The 21,497-nt window shown below is 38.7% G+C and overlaps 1 protein-coding gene across 1 annotated transcript in view; it reads left to right on the top strand.

Moving 5' to 3' along the window:
- Positions 1-21,497, top strand: part of STPG2 (sperm tail PG-rich repeat containing 2) — a 415,406-nt gene that overhangs the window by 227,116 nt on the left and 166,793 nt on the right. The gene's annotated exons all lie outside the window — the stretch shown is intronic.

Below are 21,497 nucleotides of genomic sequence, written 5' to 3' on the forward strand. Positions count from 1 at the left end.
TGGGATAATGGATTAGATATCAGTCTCTGAATCAAAATACCTTGTTTTGACTCGTGGGTCTCACACTTATTTGCTGTGTGACTTGGGGCTAATGACTTAACCTCTCTGTTTCCACACATGTCAAATTGGGATATTAATACAGTTCTTATTTACGTACTGCATAGAGGGACTGTGTGGATTGAAGATGAATGTTTGTATAGTTCTTGGAAAAACACTACATAAGTAATTTATTTAGTATCATCTGGCCCCTTGAGGTAGAAGGGGCAGAAAACACTGCACTTGGGAGAAAAATCAACCCTGCTGCATTTCACACTGTCCAGAGGGGAAATTCTTAGATTACATAGGAATAAAATAGAGGGAGAGGGCTGTGGCAGAAGGAATGTTTGGCTGAGTTATTATGTATAGAGTGAGAAGCTATTTTTAAAAGAAAATGAGAAAAAAGACAAACTAAAAAAATCTACATAATTGAAAAAAATGTTTAAAAATAGCAGTCTTTAGCATTGGGATAACGAGTAATGGAAAGGGTAGATAACAGATACAAATATCTTGAATTAATGTTAAAAAGTAAAAACTGTGATACACTTGATGAAGATAAAAATATTGATGATCTGACCTGTAGAAGCTATTTCTGTTTCTGTTGAGTTTTTTTCTGTGACATTTTATAGAGCTAGTTATTTGCAAATCTGGAGTGAAATTAGCCTTTTGAGAAAAGCTCTTGAATAGTATTAGACACAGAACACTACGCTTTCATTTTTAATACACTAACCTTTCTGTTCTTAAAGTGCAGTTCTTAGATAAGTATGCACATGAATACGATTTCATATTACCACTGTACAGTAATAAGTGACATAAGAATTATTTTAATAGTATTATGTCTCATAATGTATATAATATATATTTAACATTTTGTATTTATTTCTACAATATAGTGATGCATGTCCATATGACTATATGTGCAGACACACAAAGTAATGTCAGTATTTGGAAATTAACATGTAGGTGTTTTTTTTAATCAAATGGATTTGGACTGAATTGAGTGCAAAGTCCTTTCTGCTTGAGTTTAGGTCATTGTTGCTCAATTAATGGTAGAAGATTTAGAAATATTTCATGCCACAACCTGTACTTTGGACCCTTGTCCTTCCTGCCTGATGAAGACCAGTGAGGAAGAATTGGGTCTGTTACTGATGGAGATTATCTATGCCTCCGTCACAGTAAGTTGTTGGTGTCATTAAAGGAAAATATTGTACACATATCACTTAAAAATATCCCTTGACATCAGCTGTCTGCCTAATTATCAACATGTACCCAATTTTCCATTTCTGGTTAAAATTATTGAGAAGGTTAGACTGAAACAAATCTGAGTACCTAAATGGCTCAGATGTTCCTGGCCTTGTTAATCTGGATAAAGGTCAGGATACAGCACAGAGGCTACACTGGTGGCTTTAGTAGATGACCTCCTCCTGGCAATGAATGAAGATCATATGTCCATAATAATATAATTGTATTATTCATCTTCCCTTAATGTCATTGATCATGCTGTAATGCTGACCCTTCTCTGAACACTAGCAGAAGTTGTTGGGACAGCTCTTCAGTGGTGTCATTCCTATTTCTTTGGGAAATTCCAGAAGGTAGTTTGGGGCAATTGGTCTTTTCCCAAATGAGAAGATGTGAAGTTGCACAGGGCTCTCCATCTTATCTCCTCCTTGTTCAGTATGTATATAGGGCCATTGGATAGATTAGTGAGGAGGAAATAGACTATGGTGTTTACCAGTGGCAGCTGAGACTCCTCTCTATATTTGTGTCATCTGATAGAGCCAGTGATTGCCTTCCCCAGGATTTGGTAAAGACCAGGGCAATAGACAGGGTCATCTGGCTGAAACTCAATCCAGATGAGATGGGAATGAAGTTGGTAGAGTGGGGGAGACAACTGGAAGATATGAGAGAGATTATATTTGCCCCTTTGAATGAGCATGAGCCAGCTACTTTTAGTATAGTTCACACTCTGGGGTATTGCTGGATCCCTGTATACTCCTAGATTATCAAATGACAGCAGTGACCAGGATGTGTTTTTGTTTTTTGTTTTTTTTTCTCTCTTTCTACTCAGGAGATGGTGACTATTTTTTTCAGGTGTGGGCCTTTCTACTGTGATCTCTTTTCTGCATCTAGATTAGATTACACCAGTGTGCTCCAACGAGTCCTACATCTTAAACCAACTCAGACACTGTAGGTAGTGCAGAATTTGGTGATTAAGTGCAGTTCTTTACCATAAGCCTTTGACACCACTGCTATGTGATCTGCACCAGCTGTCTGTTTATAGATCAAAACCAACTCCACAAAGCCCTAAATTGGTTGAGACCTGACTGACTGATAGACAACTTTTCTGCCTATGTAATATTGGCACAGCTATGGTTATCAGAGTTGCTTGAGCTGCAGCCCCCTTGGTATAAAAGAGAGGGAGTTGCCAGCAGCTTCTTGCAGTGTGGGGCCTTGGACATCAGAATTCTCTTCCCTCCCACTGGTTTGCAATAGCCCAAATTAATAGTCCAGGCACACTGCAAGATTTTGAGCAGAGGAAGGGTGTGTGGAGGGCTGGTATTTTGAGACTGCAGTGGTTTTTTCTTTCTTTACTGACTTTGAGGAAGTTGTTGGGTTTACTTATATTTGTATTAACATTTGTATTTTTAATATGGGACTAAGGTGCCTACAGCCTTCAATGTCCACTAATTATGCATAGAATCATAGAATATTAGGGTTGGAAGTCTGCCACCACTGAAAACAGCCGAGCTCCATCCTCTTTGGAATCCCCCCTTCAGGTAGTTGAAGGCTGCTATCAAATCCCCCACTCTTCTCTTCTGCAGACTAAATAACCCAAGTTCCCTCAGCCTCTCCTCGTACATCATGTGCCTCAGCCCCTAATCATTTCCGTTGCCCTCCGCTGGACTCTCTTCAGTTTATCCACATCCCTTCTGTAGTGGGGGGACCAAAACTGGACACAATACTCCAGATGTGGCCTCACAACTGTGTCGAATAGAGGGGAATAATCTGCTGGCAATGCTCCTACTAATACAGCCCAATATGCTGTTGGCCTTCTTGGCAATGAGGGCACACTCCTGACTCATATCCAGCTTCTCATCCACTGTAATCCCAAGGTCCTTTTCTGCAGAACCGCTGCTTAGCCAGTCGGTCCCCAGCCTGTAGCGGTGCATGGGATTCTTTCTTCCTAAGTGCAGAACTCTGCACTTGTCCTTGTTGAACCTCATCAGATTTCTTTTGGCCCAATCCTCCAATTTGTCTAGGTCACTCTGGACCCTATCCCTACCCTTGAGCATATCTACCTCTCCCCCCAGTTTAGTGTCATCTGCAAACTTGCTGAGGTTGCAATTAATCCCATCATCCAGATCATAATTAAAGATCCAGATCATTAATGAAGATATTGAACAAAATCAGCCCCAGGACCGACCCCTGGGGCACTCCGCTTGATACCGGCTGCCAACTAGACATCGAGCTGTTGATCGCTACCCATTGAGCCCGACAATCTAGCCAGCTTTCTATCCACCTTATAGTCCATTCATCCAATCCATACTTTTTTAACTTGCTGGCAAGAATACTGTGGGAGACTGTATCAAAAGCTTTGCTAAAGTCAAGATATATCATATTCACCGCTTTCCCCATATCCACAGAGCCAGTTATCTCATCATAGAAGGCATTCAGGTTGGTCAGGCATGACTTGCCCTTGGTGAATCCATGTTGACTGTTCCTGATCACCTTCCTGTCCTCCAAGTGCTTCAGAATGGATTCCTTGAGTACCTGCTCCATGATTTTACCAGGGACTGAAGTGAGGCTGACCGGTCTGTAGTTCCCCGGGTTCTCTTTCTTCCCTTTTTAAAATATGGGCACTATATTTGCCTTTTTCCAATTGTCTGGGACCTCCGCCGATCACCATGAATTTTCAAAGATAATGGCCAATGGCTCTGCAATCACATCAGCCAACTCCCTCAGCACCTTTGGACGCATTAGATCTGGACCCATGGACTTGTTCATGTCCAGCTTTTCTAAATAGTTTTTAACCTGTTCTTTCACTACTGAGGGCTGCTCACCTCCTCCCCATACTGTGTTGCCCAATGCAGCAGTCTGGGAGCTGACCTTGTCTGTGAAGACCAAGGCAAAAAAAGCATTGAGTACTTCAGCTTTTTCCACATCATCTGTCACCATGTTGCCTCCCTCATTTAGTAAGGGTCCCACACTTTCCCTGACCTTTCCCTGAAGTCATGCTTCATTTGTTTGTAACTATTTATTTCCCTGAAATGAAACAATGGGATAGATATTAAGACAGAAAGTATCATATTACCTCTATATAAATCTACTGTATGCCCTCATATTGAATACTGCATGCAGATGTGGTTGCCTCATCTCAAAACAGATATATTGGAAATGGAAAAGTTTCAGAAAAGGGCAACAAAAATGATTAGGGGTATGGAACGGCTTCCATATGAGGAGAGATTAATAAGACTAGGACTTTTCAGCTTGGAAAAGAGGCGACTAAGGGGGGATATGATTGAGGTCTATTAAATCATGGCTGGTGTGGAGAAAGTAAATAAGGAAGTGTTATCTACTCCTTATCATAACACAAGAAGTAGGGGTCACCAAATGAAATTAATAGGCAGCAGGTTTAAAACAAAAGGAAGTATTTTTTCACACAACACACAGTCAACCTGTGGAACTCCTTGCCAGAGGATGTTGTGAAGGTCAAGACTATATCAGGGTTAAAAAAAGAACTAGATATGTTCATGGAGGATAGGTCCATCAATGGCTATTAGCCAAGATACACGGGAATGGTGTCCCTAGCTTCTGTTTGCCAGAAGCTGGGAATGGGGGATGGATCACTTGATGATTACCTGTTCTGTTCAAGATGAGAAGTGCAAATTTATTAATTGGTTCACCACTTCATCAATGGAAAGTGGACATACACCAGCCTTTGCAAACTTGAGCAGATTTAACAGGCAAACTCACTGCTAAAGATAAATAATTAAACAAATGTTTTGACTACAAAAGATAGATTTTAAGTGATTATAAGTGATAGGCAAAAAGTCAGAGTGGTTACCAAAATAAAATAAAATATAAGCATGCAGTCTAAACTCTTATCCCTATTAGACTGGGCAACATCTAGATTAAGCAGTTTTTCTCACTCCACTGTATATAGCAGTCCTTTATATACAAGTTTGTCCCTTAAACCTGGGTCACTTCCCTCTGTTGGAGTCTTCAGAATTCTGAATGTTGTTGCAGCATACGTGGGAGAAGGAGAAAGGCCAAGCATGGGTCCCCTGTGTTCTGTTTTATACCCTTTGTCCATGTGCTTGGAGAACACAAGTCCAGGCACATCTGGTGGGCATTGCTGAGTCCCCAGGCAAGGTTGAGCAATTCCCCTAGTGAGGCCTTATGCTGGTGAGTCATTGAATCGTAGCTCCCTTGCTGGACAATGGCTGTTGATGGATTGTTTGACGCCTGCCTGGGTGTTGGTTACTTTCCTTGACATTGTCTCTGTCTCTGTAGAGCTAGTATCTGGGCGCTTCCCAAACCCACAGCATATTTTAGTGACAACCATACAGCACATTCTCATAACTTCATATGCATTCATGATATACATATTTAGATGGAACAATGGGTTTCAGCAGATCATAACCTTTCCAGTGATACCTCACATGGCATGCTTTATATGCAAATGAGGAATATGGGGGTTACAGGGTGCTCCCCCAAGGTATAGAATGTCACAGTATCATAAAGATGTTCTAAAATGAAAGATCACTTCAACCATCTTTTGTTGCATGTATTGAGGTGCTTTTCTTTATTTTGAGAACAATTTATAACGCATATTTCACAGTACATAATAAGCTGAACTCTCATTTATATGTGCAAAAAGAGCATGCAAGTAAGAAAATTTAGAGGACTGGATTCAGCAGAATCAGGGCCAGAATTTTCCATCAAAATGCAGATAAAAGATTGTTCTTGATCCAATCCAATGGGCTAAACATAATTATTATTACAGACTCTCTCTGACTTACGCAAGCGTTCTGTTCCGTTCTCGAATTTTGCATAAGTTGGGAATGTATACCCAATCATTACGCAAAAAAAACAACAACAACCTTTCTAGCTCATGGAACTTATGGAACTTTTCCTGTCAGTGTGGATCTGCATAAGTCGGGTTTGCGTAACCCAGGGAGTGTCTGTATCTAGGGATGTACTAAATTTGATGCAGATTGTATTGCAGTCTTCACTTGTTCTCAGTTACTGGCACATAGCACAGGTTGTGCGGTGTTCTACTGGGTACCATGCTGGTTCCACATATGAATCCAACTCAAACAGTCCCTACTGACAATTATCTGTACACCTCAGAGGCCAGGAAATTGCATCAATACAGCCAAAGAGGCCTCCCCTGAGTGAGCCTTTCTCAGCTGTCCCCCAGTCACTTCCTCCTTGTATCATCACTGATACAAGGACTTACTTGGCCCCTCAGGACTTACTTCTACCTTTGAGCTGGAATAAGTTGTGCTTGACATTGGCAGGCCATTTCATGATGTGTTTATCTGCCACTTTCCTAGGTAACTTTAAGCCATTTGATGCATTGCCCAGTGGCACAAGATACTTTTGAATTTGACCTGGGCATCGTTCATATTTTAATTAAAAATTACTCTGACATCAGTGTAACTCGACTGAATTAACAGAGCTACTCCCTGTTTACATCAGTGTAAGTGAGTGTAAAATCAGGTGAAGTCATTAAATATTTCAGGATGACAACTTGATTATAATTTTACATAACCTATTTCAGAAAACAAGAGTTACATAGTGTTTTTACTTTAGAAAATCTAACAAAATAGTAAAGCAGTACTTCTATACATATAAACAGTACAGTTTTGGACCCAAGTCCATATTTTAGCTAGGAGGCAGAGATATTAGACTACATTTTGTGCTGGTATAAACTGACCCATTGTTGATTAAACAAAATCTGAAAGATCACTTCTGTTCCATATTAGTTTACAATAAAACAGATGCCTGCAAAGATAACCATAGTAATCCAGCCACATAACTAGTGAGATTCTCAAGTATTAACTTTGCTTATCTAGAAAACTAATGAATTCAAAATTGTGAACAGCATTATTTTTTTTCATTCACAACATCATATATCGAGAACTTAAATTAAGTTCTAACAAAATACTTGGTGTTGAACAGCATGTAGGTTCTGGGAATCACCTGGTCTGACATTTGTCCCAGAGGGAGAGAGATCTCATTTTTCTAAAAACCATGCACTTCTAGTGTAGGTGTAAATGGTTTGTTGGCTGATTATAACAGAAAAAAATTAAATAGCTGTGCCCTCTCTAATGGTATTACTACAATCAAAGGGTTTTGAGGGAATATGGACTAATTTGATCAATGAAAAGGGCAAAGAAGAGGTGAGAACAAGAAAAATACCTGTAGGGTTTTTTTTTTAATATCACTTGAACTGAAATTAACACATAATATTATAGATTGACTTGGAGTGGTATGAAGTTAAATATGCTGTAATTGCTTTTTACTGATGTGATTGTGATTTATTATACCCATTAAAGACACTTTTCTGTTCTCATTTTCATATTTTTGTACAATAGGCACTAGAAGTAGAAGTGTGGGTAACTCAAATTTTGACTGAAAGCAATGTTGGCAAGTGCCCCATTTTTGAAGTGCCAGTATGAATCCATAAATAACACAATCTGACAATTAAATCATGTTTCTTCAAGTCCTCCTTAACCTACAGTTACTATCGAGTTGGCTGTCCTTTGCTAGACCTAATCTGTAATTCCAGAAAAGACTGTTTCTGGAACTGCCAATTCAGCATAATCATGGGGAAGTAGCTCTATGGTAATAATAGAAGTAAATCTATTAAAAATTCAATAGTATTTAAAAAGGGGACAGATGAAAGGGAAAAGAGGGCTTATTGTTCTTTGTTCCTATGAACAATATAATGTTGTGCTTACATTTATGTATATAAAAATATAGAGGGAAAAATGTTTAAATGACACGATAAAACTGTCAGTGGTAGTTGGTTTTGGAATGAAGTGAAAGGAGATATCTAGTTTGTGAAATTGTCTTGCCAAGTTATTTTACGTATTAAAAGTCCTCCCTTCCCTATTTTGCAGCAGTAACACTGGGATTTTCTTCTTCCAGGCCCACTGCAATGGTTATTTCACACTGGTCTAATGGGCAAGATTTCCCCAAAGTTGTGTGCATTTAGGGAATTTCAGACTGAGAACTTTAACGGATGAGGGTAGCTGAACTGGAAGAGGTGTCTTTGGATTCTGCTGAGTCAACTGCTAAAATAGTTAAGGTCTTTTACAATAAGGGAATTTTCTTTTTGCCCAGTGTATTCAGGTATGGGCAGCAATACCATTTAACTACCCTTGAAAATCTAGGAGAAATAGGGAGCCTGTCACCTGTCTCCCTCCTCTGAAAATATCAGGGTTGATTGTTAAAATTTGTTTGGTCCATGCCTACACTCCCCTAAAATATTATTAGGTGAAAGCCACTCCCTGGGAGTGGAAAAGAATCCTGGTCTTGGAGGAGGGAGAGAACAGATGATAATTAGGCATCTGGATAACCTTCAGATATTTTGGGCCCCTGATTGTCTGATTTTGAATATTTGCCTGTTGCTGATATATGTAGAGTTGACTTGTTTCACCAGAAACCTATGTTTTTTTCTAGAGCTCAGTGGAAATTTCTTTGGATCAGATTCTTGTCTCAGTAACCACCTCTAACTTCAATGGAGTTATTCCAGATTTATCCCAATGTAACTGATATAAAAATGTAGCCCTTTATGTGCAGATGGAAGGTTTATTTTTGTTTTATCAAGTCTGCTTGTTGATATCTTGGTCTTATTTTTGTTTTTCTGTTAATTTGCAGAAAACTACATGCCTGCATCTCTCCCATTACTCATGTGCTCACATTTATACCATTATAAATCCAGAGTAACTTTATTGACTTTAATGGAGATAGTTTGGATTTACCATGCTGTAACCAAGAGCAAAGTTTGGCTTTAGAAGTGACCCTCACTTAGGTTTGTCAAACAGTGACATGAGCTCTGTGCTTCTTAGGTTTATAAAAATGAACAGAAAAACATTTATAAAAATTGTTTTAAATATCAGATCATAAAAGGCATAATTCTGCAATGTACTAAGAATCTCTTGTGAGGTTCTGAGCCCTCTCATTTCCACTGGATGTTAGTGAGAACTGAGAGTTCTCAGCCCTTGAGGTTCTCAGTACCGCTCAGGATCAGGCTCTAATAGTACATATGTAAGCTTAAAATGACAAATAATTACAATTCTATCTGTGACCCAAAGTCCAAGATCTGTGTTTCTGCAAGTGTTGATAATATCACAGACACCTAACCAGCAGGGAACTGCATCCTTTCACTTTACTGTTTGTGACACTAACAGCTGTATTGTTTAATAAGTCATTTATTTATTCATCATAATTTTATGTGTTGATTAATCATACTCATATTATGTGTGTGTGTGTGTGTGTGTGTGTATATCAGTTAAATGATGTTAATGTAATGGCCTAGTGGCCATTAAAGGACTCAAGCTACCTCTCCCTGGATCCCCAGAAAAAACAGGCAACATGTTGTGTTAATAGGTGAGCTTTGCAACCTGCCCTGTTGTGATGGTGGGTTCAGCTGACATGGCATGCCTACAAAAGAAAGACTTCAGACTATGGAATGCTTAACATCACTTAACCAAAGTCATGCTAAGAAGTCATGCTGAGCCAGGGAGGAGCTCTGTTTTGAGAACTGAGACTGTTCAAGGTCAATAGGCCAGTGCTGTTTCAGCCCAGAGTCAAGGTTCCTTATTGAAAATGTTCTGCACAAGATTCAAATACTTGGAATGTGAGTAGATTCATGGACAAATCGAATTCAAACTGGGAATTTGTCCCTTTCTGATTTATTTTGAGCTGATAACGGTCATCTAACAATAATAATCATTCTTAAAAAGCACTTTCCAGCTTCAAAGCGCTGTACAAACATTAACTAATCATCAGAACCCCAAAAGCTGTTATGAATCCCAATTTTATATGTAGAGAAATTGAGGCAGAGTCTCCTAGTGATTTAGCCAAGGGCTACAGAATTAGTCAGTGTCAGTCCTGGGTTTAGAACTCAGTAGTGCTCAGCCTACACCCCTCTCAGATGCTTGTTCCTTGGTTAATACAGGAATTGTCAATGATGTTGATTTGTTCTACATAAATTAGCAACAACATAGGTTAACAAAAATAAAGTGCTTTAAAAAAAAAAAAACCCCACCGCCTTGTAATAATGTGAAAGAAGCACCGAAGTCCACAGTAGTTTGAAAATGCAGCCCTTCACAAGGAAACTGTGGATTTATAATTATCAGGTTGTTTCTAAGGAAAGAATAAATGCATTTTATAAAACAAATTGGCATGGGAAATATTGTAGTATGAGATCTCATCTAAGTGCAGAACTCACCAATTCCTTTCTAGGCTTGAACAAATATTACATGAGTGAGGGCTCTTGTAAAATGTTATGTTTTGAAGTAGATTTCATTAAGGGTTTCCAGTGATAATTTATTTCTCCCTTTATGCCTAAGTCTCTTCTCATACTAATAATGGATAGCTTATTTGCATATAAATAGATTTCAGTATTTGCTGAAGCAGAGACCTAATATGTTTCTCTTTTTTTCATGGACATTGTTAAATAAGAGGGGATACTGCAGCAATCAGCAGTTATGAATAGTAATAATTTTCTTGGTCAAAACTCTTTAGAGTGCATCAACAGTTTTTGACATTTTTATGAATATTTCAAATAATAAAAACATATTTTTCTGTTTCTATAAAGATGTTTTTAATATTGCTCTGGGTCAAAAATGTTTAATGTAAGCTATTGAAAATGTTGACTGTGACCCTCTGAATATCTGTTCTTAATTTTGGGTGTGGGTGTGATGTTTTTGCTATTTCTTATCTAGTTGCATGTTAGATTTAGCACAATGCAAACATCACAGTCTCAATGTATATATTACTTAATTGAATAAATCTTTCATTTTTAGGACTGTACGTCTTGCATGTGATAGCTGTAAGTGCTTTCCTTTACACTAGATGTATACATTTTAATAAAGGCCTCGGTACTTTACAAGAATCATCAGATAAGTTTGATGAAGACTCATTAAAGAAATCCAAAGTCAGAACTTGGTCTGCGACTATTTTCTACTGATTACAATATCAGAATCAGCAGATTCTGTACATTAAGAAGGAAGTTAAGTATATTTTGCTCTTCCTAATGTCCTTCACTTTAAACGTGCCCTTGTTACATGAAAAAGAAGATAATTCCCAATTGCAGAATAGTACATTCCTCTGGAATTTGGCTTTTTTATATTTGGTGGGTTCCTTTGTCTTCTGGGGTTATAACCTAAACCAATCAAATGTTATTTCATCCTTATTATATTGTAATCAGTATTATTACAGAATCAGAAACTATGTAATAACATATATTTAAAAGTAGTCTTGATAAGTGAGTGCAGAGCCATCCTTAGGCATACGCAGCTGCGTAGGGCACCATGAAATTTGGGGCACCGAATTTCATGGTGCCCTAGGCAGCTGCGTGCTGCATACGCGGCAGTACCACCTCCGGCGATCAGCCTTATCCCTCGGCCGGCCTCCTGTGCAAGGGGCAGAGCCGTCCCTAGGGGGACGTGGGGCCCCGGACAACTCCCTCCACCCTGCCTCTTACCCTTCTCCCTTGCTCCGCCCCGGCCCTCCCCCATTCCCCCAGCGACCCCGCACTCACCGGCAGCGGTGGGAAGTGGAGAGACGCGGTCCCAGCCCGCTGTGCTTCCCTTGCCCCGGTCCCAGACATGTCGCTTGGGTTGGCTCTCACCGGTGGCAGGAAGCAGAGTGCCGTGCTGGGAGCTGGCTTAGTAGAGCAGGCTGGGGCCGGGCTGCTCCGCTTCCTGCCACTGCTGGTGGGGGGGGCGGATCCCTTCCCCCAAGCCCCCTCCCCTGAGCAACACGGCTGGGGCCGAGGCTAGGGAAGTGGAGCGGGCTTCTCCTGGCACCCCACTAATCCCCCAGGCAACTCTGGGCCTGTGGGGCCCCCAAAAGTGCCCCCCACAGCTCCTTCCTCCCAGACCCTGGTGGGGGGAGGCCTGGGGCCTACACAGCCCCCTCGTGGGAGGGCTGGATAGGGCACACAAATGGCTAGGGATGGCCCTGAGTGAGTGGCTGGTAATGACTGCACTGCTCCTTAAATGGGGCAGGAGGGCTTGTCTGGCTTGCCGGGGGAAAAGGTATAACTCTTTATGGGCGGGGGTTAAGAGAGAGGTTCAGAAGCTGCTGCAAAAGTTGAGTGGGTCAGTGTGGCGACGCTGACTCATCCCCCATGGACCAGAAGGGCTGGGAAGTTGATAAAGGGCAAAGTCAGAAGGAGAAGCCCCCTTTCCCCAGACCAGGTGGAACAACACCCACCCTCCCTCCCCTTAGAGGTGGCAAAATACCAGGTTTGGTCAGGACCTGTTGTAGGGATCATTCTAGTAACTCCTTTCTAGGGGATCTGGGAAGGAATTTTTCCATCATTACCAGATTGGCCAACGTGGAGTGTGTGTGTGTGGGGGGGGGAGGGGGGGTTGGGGGTCAAGGTGGGCTTTATTATAGTGAATAGTGAATGGGGCTCGTATGACGGGCACAGCAGAGAGTCAACCCCCCTTCCTTATAGCCCACCTTAACCCTCGCTCAAGGGGGAGGATGGTATGGTCCCAGCAATGGGTTGACTGAGGGACCTGGATGGAAAAGGGAGGGGAGTGGCAGAAGCCTCCCACAGATATTGAAATGATCATGGAGTTACCTATACTGTACACTTTTATCTACCGGGAAATCCCAGACATTTAATAGTAAAGTTACAGCCTGATTAAATCATATCAAGTGTCTCTTGTCCTTCTTTTGGTATAGCTAGACAATGTATATGTGTATGTGTTTTTCTTACCACCAGAGGTCACTCAGAGTAAAGTGAATGATTGCTTCAGCCTTTAAAGGAGACATTAAACATCAAGTGCTGTTTTTGAGCCATACTGAAACCCATGAAAGCCATGTACATTCTTTTTCTTTTTTTACTCTTGCAAATGTGCATCTCTTATTTTCCTTCATATCTATATTGCTGGATGAATGTATTGGCAGTAAAATGCCCAAAACACATCCAAAACTGGCTTCATATCAGGAACAGACCAGATATATATTTGGATTTAGATTTCAAATACTCATTAGACTTACTTTTTTGACTATACTATATAATAGAATGCTTGCCAAATATACACTTAACATAATACTTTGCCAGATAGAGGCTGCCTTCTCAAAAGGATAATACACAAAGATTGCTTAGATTCCTGGGAAAAAGCTTATTAAAGCTGCATGATAATCAATTATTACTCATTTTTGGAAAAGATCAGTAAAAATGAAGTTGCTTGGTATTATAGAGCCTTTAAGGTACTCATCTACTCTGTAAAGTGAGTATGTATAAGTGATACCATCTTACTCAACAGATCAGTTCCTTGTGTATATTCAGAGTCCGATTAACTGTAGTGACAAAAATATATTTTAACTGAAATGTATTCCTGTTAGCACTGAAGAATAAATGTAGCTGTGCGCAAAGGAGCTGGAATATATTATGCATAATTTGAATTCAGTGGTTTGCATTGATTTAATTAAGGGCATAATTTGACCTTCAATATGTTTTTTTATTTGATGCTGATGCACAGGCAGAAAAGAACCCAGCTTGACTCTCAGATTCCAGGGTGAGCTAGCAGGTAGACAAACATATTTTTCTTGTCAACTGAACATGTTAAGATGGAAATCTTTGAGAGACAACAAACATAGAACTCAATAATGTCATTTTTACTGTCACTTTTTTAAGTAGAATTTCCCATTAAAAGCATTATAAAAAAAAAAAAATGAATGTGGACTTTGATTTTGTAATTCATTACTTTTCTGTACCACTAGATGTCTATAGTTAATAAGGTGCTTGTTTGTATTTCCTGTGTGCTGCGTGGAAAAGAGTTTTCATTGTGTGCCTGCTTTAGGAGAATTCATGAGGTTTGATTATGCGTAATATAGTAGGAATGTAAAAAGCAAATTTCTAACAATCTCTGCTATGCATTTGCTATTGTGATTTTCTATGGCTTGTAACTTTACCAAACCTGAATGGATTTTCATGGCTACAGCAAAAAGCACTTTTCTGTTGCCCGGACTATCCCCTTGCCAAATATCAAGTTCAAGTGTCAGAGAAAAAATGTAACAATGGTAAGACAACCTATTTTCCACTCACTTTGTCCTGAATGAAGGCTAACCAGCTTTTGCTCAAACTTTATGCTCAAATAATTCAAGTTTGCCAAAGTGATTGGATAATGGAAAGTATTATGAATCCTTAATGTAGGTCTCACTACTGTTGTACCTATAATGTATAGGTCTGATGTTCAAAGGTGCTGAGCCTATGCAGTTTCCATTTAATTCAATGGAAAATGGTGGGTGTTCTGCCTTGTTGAAAATCAAGACAATATAAAATATATTTATTTATTGGAGAGAACCAATGCTGTCTAAGCACTATAGAAGAAGTTTAAAAGGTAGAGTCCCTCCCCTGGGGACTTACAATCTGTGTGTGTGTGTGTGTGTGTGTGTATACACATATATACACATACACACACACACATATATATATATATATATATATATAGATGCACATACAGTAATGTAGTCGCCATTAAACTTGCCTTTTACAAGTAGAATTGCCATGGTATTACCGTTTCCTCTATTCTTAGAATAGGGACAACTTGGAGAATAATGCGGTAACGTTTATTGCTTACCAAGGCAATTGTAAAGATTTTAATGGTGACTGTAGGTTCTGTAGGTTTGCTAAGTTATAACATAGATACCCTTTTTCCAGCCGAGTTATAAACACAAGAACTAGGATTCTATAATGCAAATGCTAATTCTATGCTAACTGCAGCCACTGTAAATACTTTGTTGTTGATCCCAGTCCTTAAGAAGATGTCATTTTCATAAGACCACCTCAGTAGGTGTAAAATGTCTCTAATCTTTTTTTTATGGGGTTAGATGTACAGTGACTTACAGCTAAACATGATGACAGAGCAACTACCAGGAAAGCACTGCTTCAAGCTGAAGACTCAGCAGGTTAGATCTCACCTTCCCGTTACAAATTGTCCTAAACCCTCCCACAGAGTCCTATTAACCTAAATGTTTTACCTATCCAGCATTTATAGTGTACTATGCTGGAAATCAAGCTCTTAACTTTTCCATGTTGTTTTTACTGGCTAAATTAATGGCAACAGTAGATTCACAAACATCCTTTAACCTTTGGGAAAGACATGCTTGACTGCCTTTCTGCATATTTTCAGAATGTGTTTAGAAGGATTATCATTTTAAAAGATTCTTACTTAGTACCAAGGGATAAATAGCCTTCATTAATAAATTATTTAATTCATCTTATTTCTTAGTATCACATCTTCATTATCTACAGTGTGAAGGTTAACCCCTCTCCCCAGAATATTAGCTGTTGATAAGCTAGAAATATTTGCAATTTAGAAAGCTTTAACTAATTTACATTAAGTACAAAAACTTGGGGCCGGAGAACACGTTGAGGGGCAGCAACTCTTTTCTGAAGCTTTTGAAACTCTTTCCACTTATCTTTCACATTAGAGTGAATTGTTCAGCTTTGGAACTCAACAACCTGTGAGAGAACTGTTGCTACATATTCAATTTACATTTGAAAATGCCAAAAAAGCAAAAATAAAGTAGAGAGAAGTGATTGATTTATTCCGCAAATGTCTTCCATCACAGACCCGGGGTCGGCCTTGAACCTTGTGTCGTCATTTTCAGCTGTGCAGAGTGGGTGTAAAAATATTACCTAGGCATTTACATCACTTTGCACAGATGTAAATGACTACAGAGGATGCAGCAGTGGAGAATCACACCCATTGTATTCTGAATTTCTTCTGAGTTCACACTCACTGTGTCCTGCTTCAGATTGCCCTCCCTCTTCTCCTTTCCTCTCTCTGTATCTTACCCCCAGCCCACAAACAGCTGAAACTAGAAAGGATGTTTCATTGGGTTAAGAAGCCCATCAGCTTATTTTGCTTAGAAAAATGGTACTGTAATTCAGTAGGGGTAGTCCTTTTGCCTTCCAGAATCTTTTCAGTGTTGCCAAATTGTAGAGTGCAGAAAAGTCAGTCACATACTGTGGAGGTGTGCACTGGTCATGTGTTGCCCATTTGGACGCCCACCATGGGAATGTATTTATTTTATTCGTTTTTTTCAAATAGGTGCCCATCAAGAGCTCTGGGTATTATCCTGTACATTAAAAGTTACAACATAAACATAAATGACTGCCCATAAATATATCATCTCCACAGCCTTAACAAAGGGGGAAGGGGGAAGGATGAGCTTTGAAACGTGCCTGGATGATTTACAAATCTAGGGACTCACAGACCAAGGGGGAGAAAGGAAATTCTCAAACCAAATACTGCTCACAGAGAATGGCTTCCCACCAGATTTTTCTTGTTTATATTGAGGGTATAAACTTAGCTCAAGAGCCTTTGCTCAGTGTGGCAGTATATCACAGGGTGAGAGGGGATCTCTCAGGTAAAAGGTTAGAATACCCTGAATTCTCCATGGTAGTCAGTGCAGATCATGAAGCTCTGCTTTGATTTGTTCCCATGTGTAACTCTACTTAATAAGTAGGGTGCAGTATTTTGCATTAGCTTCTGCTCCTGAATGATCCCAAGGTGTACACCCATGTAGAACACATTACAGCAATGTAGAGGTGACAGAAACAGAGTAATTGTGGCAAGGACTGCATCAGAGAGAGAGAAGGCTGCCTTCATTTTGCAAAGTGCTGATGGAAGAAATGCTTTTGGCTTCAACCACTTCCTGTGCATTCAGAAGCATCTGGGATCTAACACCCCTAAATTGTGCACCTGTTGGAGTCAGACAGTAATATATGAGGTTTTTGCATCCTAGCGGGGGTTCTGGAGTGCATTTTCTGAATTCTATTGGGGAATGTCTCCCTGAGCTACTCTGAAACCTGTCCTTGAGCTTAAGCAGCTGATTGTCACTGTCTATATCATAAAGAAAGACAGATTTCTTTATGATATAGACTTCATTAAATGGGCAACACACCATAGACAGCTTAGCACGAACTCTTTTTTAAATTAAATTACATATAATAGAAGTGATAGGCCCTAAACAAGGATTTAAAGGCAGTCATTGGAGAGACACCCCACACACATTCCTAACACCTGTTTTCCAATTAGCTTGCTGCTCCCTTGTGGGGGGAAAGTTGTTACGAGAGACAGTGTGCTCAGAGTATTTTTGTTGTATCTTACTAGTTACATGAAGGTATCTGGCACAAATCCTAAATCTTTTACCTGCACCTGAGTTAAGCAGGTGTAGCTGAGCTGAGTTGGGCTCAGAGCCTTAAAACACATGGTAATTGCTGTTTAGATACTGGGCCAAGAAGCTCTGTATATTTGAGAGTTGCTCTGATTATCATGTCAAAGCTGTTCAGCTGAATGAAGGGAATATGGCCAGAGAACTTGCTATTCTGTTTTTATTTTGGTTTGACTAGGCAAATTTAAACTCCCAGGGAGGGTTTTTGCTGCTTAACCTAGGAGTCTGCTGAATTTCTGTTCGGTTGCACTGATCTTAACCTTACTCCATGCGCACCCTCCAACATTTGAGAGAGAGAGAGACCACTACTGTACATAAGTGAGTGACTCTTGACTCAGCTGTAAGGGGCACAAAGCCTGAAAGTTCATAATATTTTGTCTCCAAGACTAACTTGTCTCCATCATCTTGGTGTCTGGAGTCCTACTACTGCTTCCAAACATGTTATCTGCTGCAGAGCTGCAGAATTCACTAGAGTCATGATTCCAGGCCAATGGAAGGTCTTTTAGGAATGACTGTTACAAGTTCTAGGTAGGATATTTATTGCAAATGGCGTTGAAACAATGTTGAGGTCATTTACTACTATAAACAGATTTTTTTTCGTGTCATACAGGCACAGTATAGTCCAACTAGATATATTCTTATCTCGTTATCAGTCCCTGTGCAGCATGCTGTTGTTTTATGTTGTGCAGTGTTTTGTTTATTTTTTTTTATCAAAATGTAGGGGTGTTTTGGTAGCAACTTTTTAGAATTTCGTATCCTTGTGTATATGTCTATTTTGTTTTACAAATATGGCAGACTAAACGGCCTGTGCAGCTTTATAAGCATAATCGGAAGTGCCATTTAAATCAAAATGAATTTTAGTAGTAGCAGATGAATATAAGCATGATGTTTTCCAGGCAGTGATGATATTTCCTTATGCACTAATCTTTTGTCTTTACTGTTACTTGATTAGAACATGTAAAAACATGTAACAAGTAACTTTAAAACACATTGTGTAAAACAACACTTCCCATTTTCATTGTACGTTTTCCAGCATACCCTTTTATTCTTCAGAATTCATGCTTTCATTGACAATGGATTTTTGTAAGCCCATATAAGATATTGTAACAGCATTTCCCAGTAATGTAGAAGAGCAAGCAAGCAGTGTATGATTCATAATTCTCTACTTGTTACAAAGAAAATTCATGCTTCTCATCTAAGTTTGGATTTTAAAGTTCTTATTTATAAAAGCAGTCATTTTCCAGTCCTTTTTTGATGTACTGGAACATTCTCATTGAGGGGCCAGAAACATAGATTTTCACTTTAAATTACCATTGTTCCTGTTCTCTGCCATTTTTGCCCTGTAGCGTTGGTTGACATTTCATAGAGAGTGAGCCGGCATAGGGCTGGAAAATATATAATTATAAGAATCATCTGCTCTTGATTTTCCCATTACATACCAATCATGATACAGGCAGATTTTTCATAGGTGTTTGATTTGGAATGAGAAGTTTTATTCGTTGACCTGTGATTAAAATGTGGCATTTTGGTAAATAAATTGAAGATAGCTTCTGCATAATTCAGCTCTGATCTGGTGCTGGGAAAGGCAATGAAAGCCTTTGACCTGTATCACATAAGCAGCAACATATGTAATAGGAAATATATTCTAAGATAAAAAACTGTGTAACACAATACACTTTTTTAATGTTAGATGTCTTAAAACAGGCATAATGCAGAAATGAAGCAAAATGACTGACATCAGGTGGCAATATAAGTGAAGTCTTGTTTCACCCTATACCCTGTGAAAGACTTCAATATAATAATAAGGTTAAAGCCATAGAGTAACTCATTTAACTGCTTTAGTAGCTATAGACACATATGTAAACACATTAGCAATTACTGTTAAAAATGGTAAGACTAGAGAACCTATTTCTAAATTAAAAATATAAATCATTATTATGGTAACAGACTAGAGACAAATCTGTTCTAAAATCAGTATTATTTTGGACAAGAGTCTTGCATGTCGCATTAACCTGAGTAGGTGTTAGTGGTTGGTTGGTACATATTCATGTACATGTTATCCATGGACTAGGCACACAATTCCTGATTACAATATGAGCCTGATCCTATTCTCATAGACTTCAGTGTTAGTAGGATTGAGCCCTATGTGTGTACATTTTGTGGGTATTGAACTGAAAAGATACTCCTTAAATATCCAGTTTTCCTTACAATATTCCATGGACCAAATACTTTCTAGCCACTTGATGTAGTTCACCCGTCTATGCATATTACTTATGATTCATATGTATGATTCATATGTAATGATTCGTATGTACTGTTTTTATACTGATGTTTTGGAAATAACAGACCTAACAATAATACTTAACACGTAGCATACTGCTAACATTAACATCCGAAGAAACCACAAATGTAGGATATAATGAGATCAATAAACAATTAAGCAATTCTTGAAGATATTAAAATGATCTTCCAAAATGTACAGTAAATCACCTATTATATGACCTTCCATACCAGAACAGAGCAAAAATATAAATGGGCTAGCAAAAGTATAATTCAGGTGCATTGTATCAGTATCTTTAAAACCTTGGCATAGTGTGTTTTAATTGTAAACTAAAGGGAGGAAATAAATATTGCCTGTTTTTAAAACAATGTTAAAATATTTGCCTTTGCCATTGAGAACACACATTCTGCAAGTGAATGTGAGAGTAGGATTAAAAAAATGCCAAAGTAAGTACATCTTTAGTCAAGATATCTGTGTATCAAACCTGTGAAGTAAAAATGGTAAAGGCTGATTTCTACTGATGCTTATGTAATATTCCTTTTCTTTTATGTTTCAAATTAATTTCAACACAAAACTCCCACCCTCCATTGACCAAAGTCTCAATATTCAGAAGATCATTTTGGAATGAATGAAGGTGGGGTCAGTTGAAAGTGTAGCATGATGTCCAAGAATTCTTAACTTACAGGAGGCCAGGGTATCCTGCTTGAATAGAGAAACTATATAATACTATATTATTCAATAAATATCCAATAAAATATCTCTATATAAAAATTGTGAACAAGAAATTTCTAATGAGAAAGAACTGGGGCAGGAGGGGAAGAGAGTTTTAAAATAAATTTGATGGGAAATGTTTTCTGCAAGCAAGGCTAAACCATTTGGCTATAAATTATGTGGATGAACAAATAATCTGTTTCTATCTGTTAGACACTGATGGAAGTATTATCAGCCTCATCTATAAATCATGACAATAATCTTTTTTCTTCAAAAATGGTTTACAGTCGAGTTTAACATTCTTTCTCTCTGGTCACTGATTCCTTTTTGGTAGTCCTGTGACTGTGGGTTTTCTGAAAGCACACAAAGTGATATGTTTTTACTGTTTGCTTGTAAGTTCACATACTATTTTATGTACCCTTATTTCAGATGTTTAAAAAATGCATAAGGATGAAATTCTTCTTTTAAATATCTGAGTACGTATGTGGAGTAACTAAATGAAGTAAATAGAATTACTCTGGTTTTCCATTGGTGTAACTGAGAACATAATTTGAGCCTCAGTATACAGTAGGACTGGGATTTTCAAAGGAGACTAAGGGAGTTAGGTGTATAAAACTGCGATTGAGTGCCTAACTCCAATAGTCTCCTTCGAAAACCCCAGTTTAGGCATTTAAGTAAGAATTTGCATAGTTTTTTGCAACGATTTCATAGTTTTTTGAGGAGCCAATTTGTTAGGAGTTAGATATGTCAGTTTGACTAGTGGAACACCATTGCTTTCATATGTTTCAGAGAAGAATTAAATCAACACCTTATTTTACTTTTAATGGAGGGCCAAATTCTGCTCTCTGTTATGCTGGTGTCCTGAGTAACTCCATTGAATTCAGTGCAGTGATTCAGAATTTACACTGTTATAATAGATAGAGTTTGTTCCATTAATTATTTTAAAAATATAAAGATTTTATTAAATTAGCAACATATCCTAATTATCCTATGCTAAATATAGAGGCAATACAAAGACTGCAGA

The sequence above is a fragment of the Terrapene carolina genome, unplaced genomic scaffold (assembly GCF_002925995.2).
Source record: "Terrapene carolina triunguis isolate 2854851 unplaced genomic scaffold, T_m_triunguis-2.0 Scaffold789, whole genome shotgun sequence".
In the NCBI taxonomy this organism is placed as follows: domain Eukaryota; kingdom Metazoa; phylum Chordata; order Testudines; family Emydidae; genus Terrapene; species Terrapene triunguis.